We start from the raw sequence: 9,019 nt of genomic DNA on the forward strand, positions 1-9,019 counted from the left end.
ATATAATCGGAAGTGGTAGATCCGGTATAACCTAAATTTTCACACATTAAGTAATTATGTTAATTTTTTTAAACTTATCAGATTTCTGTATATAAGCATAATAATAAAAACTTTTTTCCTAATGAAATATTATTATTTACACACATCCATGTTAAACATGAAATCTAAAAGGTGAAATGTAGCACTCCCCAGTATTCTCTTCGCTGAACACTACGTTTGTAGCTATTAAATAACATGATTTCAATAATTTTATATTCAATGCATGTTCTTTATAGTAAAAAACGAATAAGATTAGTGAAGACGGTGATTTTCATGGACGGTTAAGTTTAGATCATCAGCAGGGTTATTAAATTTCGTTTGTGAACAGCTATTCAGTGTTATAGAAAATTTGTGTAATTTGATTAACAAAATAATTTGTGTCGGTCTGGGAAAACATGTGATCAACTTCAGAGCCTACTACAAGAGAGCAACATAGAAATTAAATTTGTTAGAGCCCAAAGTGAAACAGAATGTTGATCAATTATTCATTTTCCAGTGATAGCAGATATAAAATTAGAATGGAAGCATTATAACAAAATCGTCAATACAGAAAAACTATGAAACATTACAAAAAGAAAAAATATTTGTCTCGATCCAAAACTAATAGAACTAAGATTATACTAACATTAGCTTACAGTACAAAAACATAAGATTATATAAAAAATATATAAAAAAGCAGAATTTGAATAACTTGCTAGAAAACCTATTCAAATAAAAGAACCATCATTACAAAATTACGAGAATAAGAAATAATGTTACACAATAAAAATATTTTAATAATAAAACATAGAAAGCTATAACAATTCTATAAAGTACCGAAAAAAACAAAAAGATGACAAAAAGTTTAGAATAAATGGAGCACAATAAAAATAATAAAATGTTTAAAAAGGAGCACAATAAATGAAGGATATAAAAACGTTTTTATAGTTTCTTCATTTTTAAAAACTATAAAAAAATTACAAGGAGATAAAAAAAGAAATACTGAAGCCCAATAATTACGGCTGGGCGGAGACTTAGATTTGTCTAGAAATACACTACTCTCCCATTTACGGGTAAAATAAAGTTGTTTCATCTTAATTTACAACACTCTGTGGATTTTATTAGAAAAAAACGCTACATCTTATTAATATTGCGAGAAAGCTTTATCTTTTGTCAACATTTTTGTTGAAAAAATCATATCGATATCTGTACTATCAAAAAAGAATAACGATTTCAAAGCATAACGTGATTTTATATCATTTTAACACTCATTTAATGGAATATAAGCAGGTAGTTGGCAATAAAAAATCAAAAAAAATGACAAGGCAATTTTAGACTGCCAATATTACATAATGACGGTATTAGATTTTTGTTTCGATACAGGGCAGCGACAAGCCGCTTATACGTATTTCGACCTCTTTATATCTCTTCAGAGCGGTATAGCCACTGCTCTGAATCCAAACAAAAATCTTCTCCGTCCTAGACAATAGATGTCAAAATAACTATATACGAACGAAACTACTCCATCTATTACTAATGTCTAGGACGGGAAAGATTTTTGTTTTGATTCAGAGCAGTGGCTATACCGCTCTGAAGAGACCTAAAGAGGTCGAAATACTTATAAGCGGCTTGTCGCTGCCCTGTATCAAAACAAAAATCTAGTACCGTCATTATGTTTTATTAATTTACTCCGTTTGGAGTACCAGAAACTGAATTCACTACGAATTTTGACCATGATGAAAGGCGTGTGGAATGCAATTTTTAGATTCCCTTGCCGAGTAATTTATCAAGCTGTTTGCTTTGCAAGTTTTAGAAGGCATAGCGATAAAAATTTGAATTCGGTTTCGCCAGGTAGAAATCGTTTGATTTCTCTTTTTACTGACAATATTGTTTACAATTAAATAAATTGTTTTCCTGTTTTGCGCTGGTTAGTTAGTCATGGACCGTATTTGAAAAAATCTGAGCCACGATCAATGTGTGCACACATTACTTTAACTGATGTAGAATTAAATTATCAGGAAAATAGGCTAGAGGTTAATAGTATCCCACAGTGCAATCAGCATCATCATCAGTTGGCGCTACATCCCTTCGTGAGCCCTGGCCTGCCTCAAAACATTCTTCCATTCTTTCCTGTCGAGTGTCTGTAATTTAACAAGGATCACTTTTATTTTTACTTTAGAAGGTTTATTTTGATGCTTTTTACGATATCTGCATCACCAAAAGTCTATAGAGTTCGAAATTGTATCGTCTTGTCCACAGACCCTGTTCGTTAACTCCGCCATATATGGTCCTCAATACTTTTCTTTCAAAGATTCGTAGTATATCTTCATCTCGGGTCGTCATTGACCATATTTCCTGTAGGTGAGCACTGCCGTATTATTGTTTTATAGAGTTTGCACTTTGTTAGTTTTGGCATATTTTTCGCTCTTAGTTAAGGACCTAGGCCAAAATATCAGCAGTTATCCACGCATATTATTTTCTTATTACTTTGGATGTGTTGTTTTTGCAGTAAACCAGTGACCCTAAGTATATTTTGTTGCATTCTTGATATAGCCGGCACATATTTAGTTTTCTGGAAGTTAATCAGAAGTACGATGTTTTCTTTGGCATTTTTAATACGTGTGAAAGCATCAACTGCTTCATTTCAGGTTCTTCCAAAGATCACGATATCATCAGCATATGCCATTATTTATATACTACGGGTATATAGGTCACGTGGTCGATAAATCCCAGCGATTAGAAAGAGATGCAAGGACCTCTTGCACCTCTTTCTCTCTCGCACTTGGAAAACGGGTTTAGATTGTAGCGCGCAGTCTAGATATTATATGTCTATGACTACAATATCACAAGTTATTAAACGTTTTTGAGAAACAAATCACCATACGAAACGGCCTATACAAGGAAGAGGAAGAGTCACAGCACGAGCTTTAAATGTAAATCACCGCAGAAGTAATTTTCCAGCGAGCACCTTGATTGGAATGCTGATCACTAGAAGCACGTATTGTTCACAGATGAATCGAGGTTTTGCTTGTATAGCTCTGATAGACATATAAGAGTTATTCGGCTGTGAAGGTCAACATACGACCTATGACTTTATTCAATGGAGTATCTATAATGGTTTGGCAGGAATCTCTCTTACAGCGCGAAAAGACCTTGTTACATTACGAAGACGTTCCATAACAAGTGAAGAGTATATTACAGATATATTGTCTAATCATGTATTTGCTCCTTACATAGGCACGGCGTGATACAGAGAGGACACAGATACGGCGTTGGATTTTAAGTATGCTTAGTCACTGAGAAGAAGAAATTGGATATAGATGTGGAAATACTTGTTATTAAGTGTTTTTCAACGACAACATATCATCCATTAGTTTTTGTAGTTTACTTTGATTTTTTTCATAATCACCCATTTTTCTCAATTTTACTGCGATACTGTTACTACGATAACAAGTTGATGCGAACTAAATAATACACTGGTTAGACTCATACCGCTACAATACGTAGGTAAATAATACACTGGTTAGACCTATACTGCTACAATACGCAGGTTTATTCTTACAAATTTGCGAGGCACGTGCGTATCGCATTGCCTCAGCTTAACAAATTTTATTTCTTAGGCCGCGCAATGCACCTGTGCCTCGCAATTCAAAATCATGTTTAGAAAGAAATTTTCTATATTTAAAAAATGCGTTGTTTTTGTACTGCATTTTCATGCGTTTTAAAACAAAAAAAATTAATTGGCCTGGGAAAAGGCAAAAAATATTATCACTATGTCAATCAACGTGTTAACTCTGTTTTTGTGAAAAAGTATCAATTTATTAAAAGTGCTACACCTCTTAAAAACTAAACGTAACGCATATGTTTTGCTACTGTTGACAAAATGCCGTCACATCAAAAAATACATTGAAAGAAATTTGAAAAAAGTTTAGTTATTTGAACTGTTGTTGGTACCGTATTATTTTTGTTTACATATTTTTGGAGAATGGAAAGTGTGCAAGGAGAACAGTAAAATTATTTAATCAACTTCATCAAGATAAGCCACTTTATCACTCATACGTATTAAAACTGGTTAAAAATTTTCACGAAACGGGATCAGTAGCTGAAATATTACAACACATGAAAGGAAAAGCATATATAGAATTATTAGAATATACAGTTGATCTCATTTTGATATATATAATCGAATATGATAACAGGTACTCAGTAGATGATTTGTTTTTTCAACACGACGGCACACCTCCACAATATAGTTTAACGTAAGGCCTTAACTTAATGAACGATTTCCTAGGCAATCGATTAGACGAAGAGATTTTATTGAATGGCCATCAAAATCTCCCGATTGAACTCCTCTCGACTTCTTCCTATGGGCTCATTTAAACTAGTCTAGTAACCCCTGAACTGCTTCAAAATGTTCGTCGTAATTTTGAACAGCGACTTTATAATTGTACGGACGTTAATGGATATCTTTTTGAACATTTAATTAAATAAATATAGCTGAAGTAAACTGTTTTTAATTGGGAATTTATTAAAGAGAAAAAAAGATACGGAAATGAACAATGCGAAAACCTAAACAATAAATAAAGAGAGATAATTAATTTTAGACCAGTACAAACCGGAACTAACTGAATTTTTGAACTGAATGAACAAGAGAAATCATGGAAGCAGGAAACACATTAAAAAGCTGAAAAAGCAACAGATGTAGTCAAAAATTCTACCAGAAATCGTCAAAATCATTGTAGAAGAAAAAGCTGAAGAATGGAAACTCGTCAACGTGTTACTCATTCTAAAAACTGCAAAAGATCGACACAATCGGCTTTTAGACTAATATGTCTACTAAATACATTAGGCAATATCCAGGAAATACTAATTAAAAATAGATTTGAATAAGAAGTTACAGAAAAAGACGCAGTGGGAAGATTAATGAAAATAGCAGCCACATGTAGAAATAGGTGGTTGGTGGCCTTTTTTCTAGGTATCGGTATCAACAATGCCTTTAATTGTGCAAGCTGGAAAACAATAATAAATGCATTAAGAAACTTAGAAGTATGTCCATACCTTCAGAATTTAGTAAAGGAATACTTCATTAAAAGACAAATGAGCATATTAAATGGCAACCTAATGGACACGGCTAGGTCCTTGGACCGCTGTTGTGGAACATCTTATATAACGACATTCTAAAAGAAGATTTGGAAGAGGTAAAATTTGGTTAGAAAACAGAGATCTAAAATTAGTCTCACAAAAGACAGAGGCAATTATACTTAAAGATCCAAGAGACAGGGATCATACCTCCTTTATGGTGGAAGGAGAAAGAATATTTCCAGTAAAAAAGCTGAAATATTTAAGCGTTATGCTTCATTGTAAGCGAATATTTGGTGAACATGTCAAATATGTCGTCAATAATGCAGAACCTAATGCAGAAAAATGACGAATCCTCATGGAAGTTGTCCACTCGATAATTGCTTTACCAATATGACATCAAGTACTAAACAAACAAAAGTCTAAAATAATATTGGAAAAAATACAAAGAAAAGCATTGTTAAAGGTCGTCTGCGCATACCGGACAGCCTCGACTGTAGTTCTACAGGTCATAGCGGGAGTACCACCAATTCACCTACAGCCAAAAGAAAGATCGAGAACATACGGCAAAAAGATCCAGAAAAAGAAAGAAGGGAAACAATAAGAATCTGACAAGAAGAATGGGAAAATGAACGGAGGGCTACGTGGACAAGGGTGCTAATCCCGGATGTGGAGTGGATCAATTGCAATTACAAGAGCACGAACTACTTCTTTACACATGGGTCATGGATCGTTTAGTAGAGCCTATCTCGAAAGAATAGGCAAATCATAGGAGGGTAAGTGTGCGAACTGTGGAGTTAATGACACAGCTGAGCATTGTGTGTTTTAATATAATAGGTTCAATGAAGATAGAGCCGAAATGTAGGCCAAAATAGGAATATTCAGAGCGCAAAACATCATGGCAGTTACGTAAAGGGGAAAATATAAATTAAATACAAACATACAGATAAATAAAAAAAGGTATATGGGACGCTGCGCGCGATTGGACGGTCTGGAACGACATGCCACGCGTATAAGCCGAGAGTGGTTTTAGTTGGTAGGCAGGGTACCATGGATGTGTCCGGGGGCAAGACCTTTTGGGAAGTGCGATCGGATGTACTCCATCTACCCTGAATTCAACTCACACCAGGTACGGTTCACGTAGTATGGTCTTTAGAAGATTTCCACTCACACAAAAAAAGATTTAATAAATTAATGATATGCCACTCAGGGTATTGTCTCTATTTAAAATTAAAGGTTTTTAGTACTGGAACGGAGCGGGTTGAAAAATTACAGAGATATCTAAATCGTTAAAAGATGTTGCTTTTATATATTAATAAGTATTGCCAAATATCAGTGGTTTACAATAAAACATATTTGGATTTGATATGAATATTACGAATGTAAACTAGAGGTAAGAAAATATATTAAATGCCTCAGGATAGTATCATTAATTCTTTCCTGATGTTTCCTTATGATTTACTAACAAGAGATTTTTACTGTCATGATCAAATATGATGGATTGTGTGGTATTATTAAGGACCAATTACCAATCATAAGTTTTCTGACAGGTGTTCTTACATATAAGTTAACTATCCTTCAATAAAGTCGACAAAAAATACTGTTAATACCATTTTAAAGCTTTCTACTTGCAAATATAAATCTGAATTATATTTATGAGTGACTCAGATATAATTAAATTATTAAATGATTATTTTCTAAGTAGCCAAAAATAAAATAATTGGGTTATTTTTTGTAGAATTTCAAGAAAACATTAGTTAATGTAAAAATGTCATAAAAACAGCTTCAAGACCATATATTTTATTTTATTTTTCAAAAAAAATGTTTTAACATCTGATTACTATATAAAGATTTTGTTTACAATAGCATGCAAATTTTGTTATAGTAATATCAGCTGATTTTCGTGGTGTAACGTTGTGTTTTTGTTTGTGTAATCTGTTAATATATTTAACTTATATCTGTTACTGTTCGATCAATTAAAATTTTATAACTAGGATGTGGTATATTATTTAAACTTATTTGGTTCAAAGAGAAAACAAATTTTATCAAGTAGGTATTAAAAATGCATTTTGCGTTGCATTTTAAAAGTGACCTAACTATGATGTGAACATTGAGTTTATTTTAAATTTATGAGCAAATGTAAATATCTGAATATTAACATATTTCAAAAATTATATACAACTTTTGGCAAACAAATTTAAATGATTATTTTTTCTTTTAAATATTGGATTCGTTTGTAAATATTTTTGTTTAGTATTTGGCATGTATATCTTCCTCGGAATGATTTAAGCTGAACACCAAGCATGTCAGTGTTTTTGCAAGATAATAAACATCACCCCCAGACTTTCAGGCACCCTTGAACTCGACGGGAGTAAACAACAACAATTGACAGTCGGCCAACAGTGACCTGTCAAAGATTCTTACCTTCACAAATATCGACGCGAAGCCCTAGTCACTAAACACCAACAAAAAATCAAAATCACACACTAACTCGACCTCGGGGGCCGGCGAAACATGAAAGTCACTCACGAAATTCTCGCAACTCAGGACAAGATCGAAGCGAGCCGGTTGTTTATCCGCGGCCACGGCTGTCGCGATTTGTACAGCGCATGAAACCCCGCAAGTTGCTCGTTCTCATCGTAGACGGCAGGCACTTCCTCATTCCGCGTATGGCGCAAGCGCAAACGCGGCGCAGGATTCGCAGCCGACGGCGTTGAGCTTTTGTTTTGGTTGTAGCAGGAGAGTCGGATCGTTGTTGAACCGGTGAATTGTGAATACAAGTCGGCTTTTGGCTAGCAGGATGATCAAAAAGGAATATTAGCAAGAAGCTTATTTTGTAGATGGATTGTTCATTTACATATTATAAATCAGTTTTGTATCACTTTTGTTTACGAGATAAAAGCAATTGACATAGTGAAACTACGTATTTGGGCTTTATACCTGTCAAATTGAATAGCTTCCTTTTATTTGACGTGTTATTACTAAGATTTATTATTTCGTAGGTAGAAACTTTGTAAACATTTAATTTTATACCCCAGATTCATTTCGCGTTTCAGAACAACAAGAATGCACATAACTTGGAAACACGTTTTGGACAGCACGCAAAAAGATATTCTAAACAGAATTTGTTTAGCTATTTACATGTATTACAATAAAAAATTATAAGACAAAGTGGTACAGTAGGTGGTACTGTAGACTAGCACGAAGCTTCATACTGTTTTCTATTGAATAATATTTTTAAAATTACATAAAGTAATTTTATTAGTTATTTATTATTTATTTTATTTTACGATTTTTTTTACAATGATTGATTTACAAAGTTTATTTATTTATTTTAACGATTTCTTTTAAACAAAAATTAACAATATTTACAAGATTCATTCAAGTTATCGTGTATATTATAAATAAATATATATTAATATATATATATATATATATATATACATAACATATATATATATATATATATATATATATATATATATATATATATATATATATATATACATAACATTAAGTGTCCCTTTGCAGCTCCTCTTACATTGGCTATGGCTATATATATATATATATATATATATATATATATATATATATATATATATATATATATATATATGTGTGTGTGTGTGTGTGTTTGGTGAGTTGGCTTGGAAACTAGTCCTTTAGCCACAGAATTGTAATGTAAGATATTAGATTTTAAATAGTGTAACCAACTTTAAATAAAAAGTTACATATTAGTTCGTATACTTCTCTACTATCTAAGGAGAGTAAATGGGTGATGTTTATGGGAGTCTGAATTTTAAGTTCTGATAGTTTTGAATACAGCTGATCTGTTTCATACCTATGTTTATCGCACTTAAAAAGAATATGGTTGATGTCACATTGTGATATATTATCGCATGAGCACACCCCAGAAGGGATA

The 9,019-nt window shown here is 32.7% G+C and overlaps 1 protein-coding gene across 1 annotated transcript in view; it reads right to left on the reverse strand.

The window, feature by feature from the left end:
• LOC140437112 (uncharacterized) overlaps positions 1 to 7,708 on the reverse strand; it is a 615,082-nt gene extending 607,374 nt beyond the window's left edge. The window contains exon 1 of the mRNA XM_072526438.1: positions 7,522 to 7,708. The gene's annotated coding sequence lies outside the window, so the exon portion shown is untranslated. The remainder of the gene's footprint in view (positions 1 to 7,521) is intronic.
• Positions 7,709 to 9,019: the final 1,311 nt, after the last annotated feature.

This window comes from Diabrotica undecimpunctata, chromosome 3 (genome assembly GCF_040954645.1).
Source record: "Diabrotica undecimpunctata isolate CICGRU chromosome 3, icDiaUnde3, whole genome shotgun sequence".
Lineage (NCBI taxonomy): Eukaryota > Metazoa > Arthropoda > Insecta > Coleoptera > Chrysomelidae > Diabrotica > Diabrotica undecimpunctata.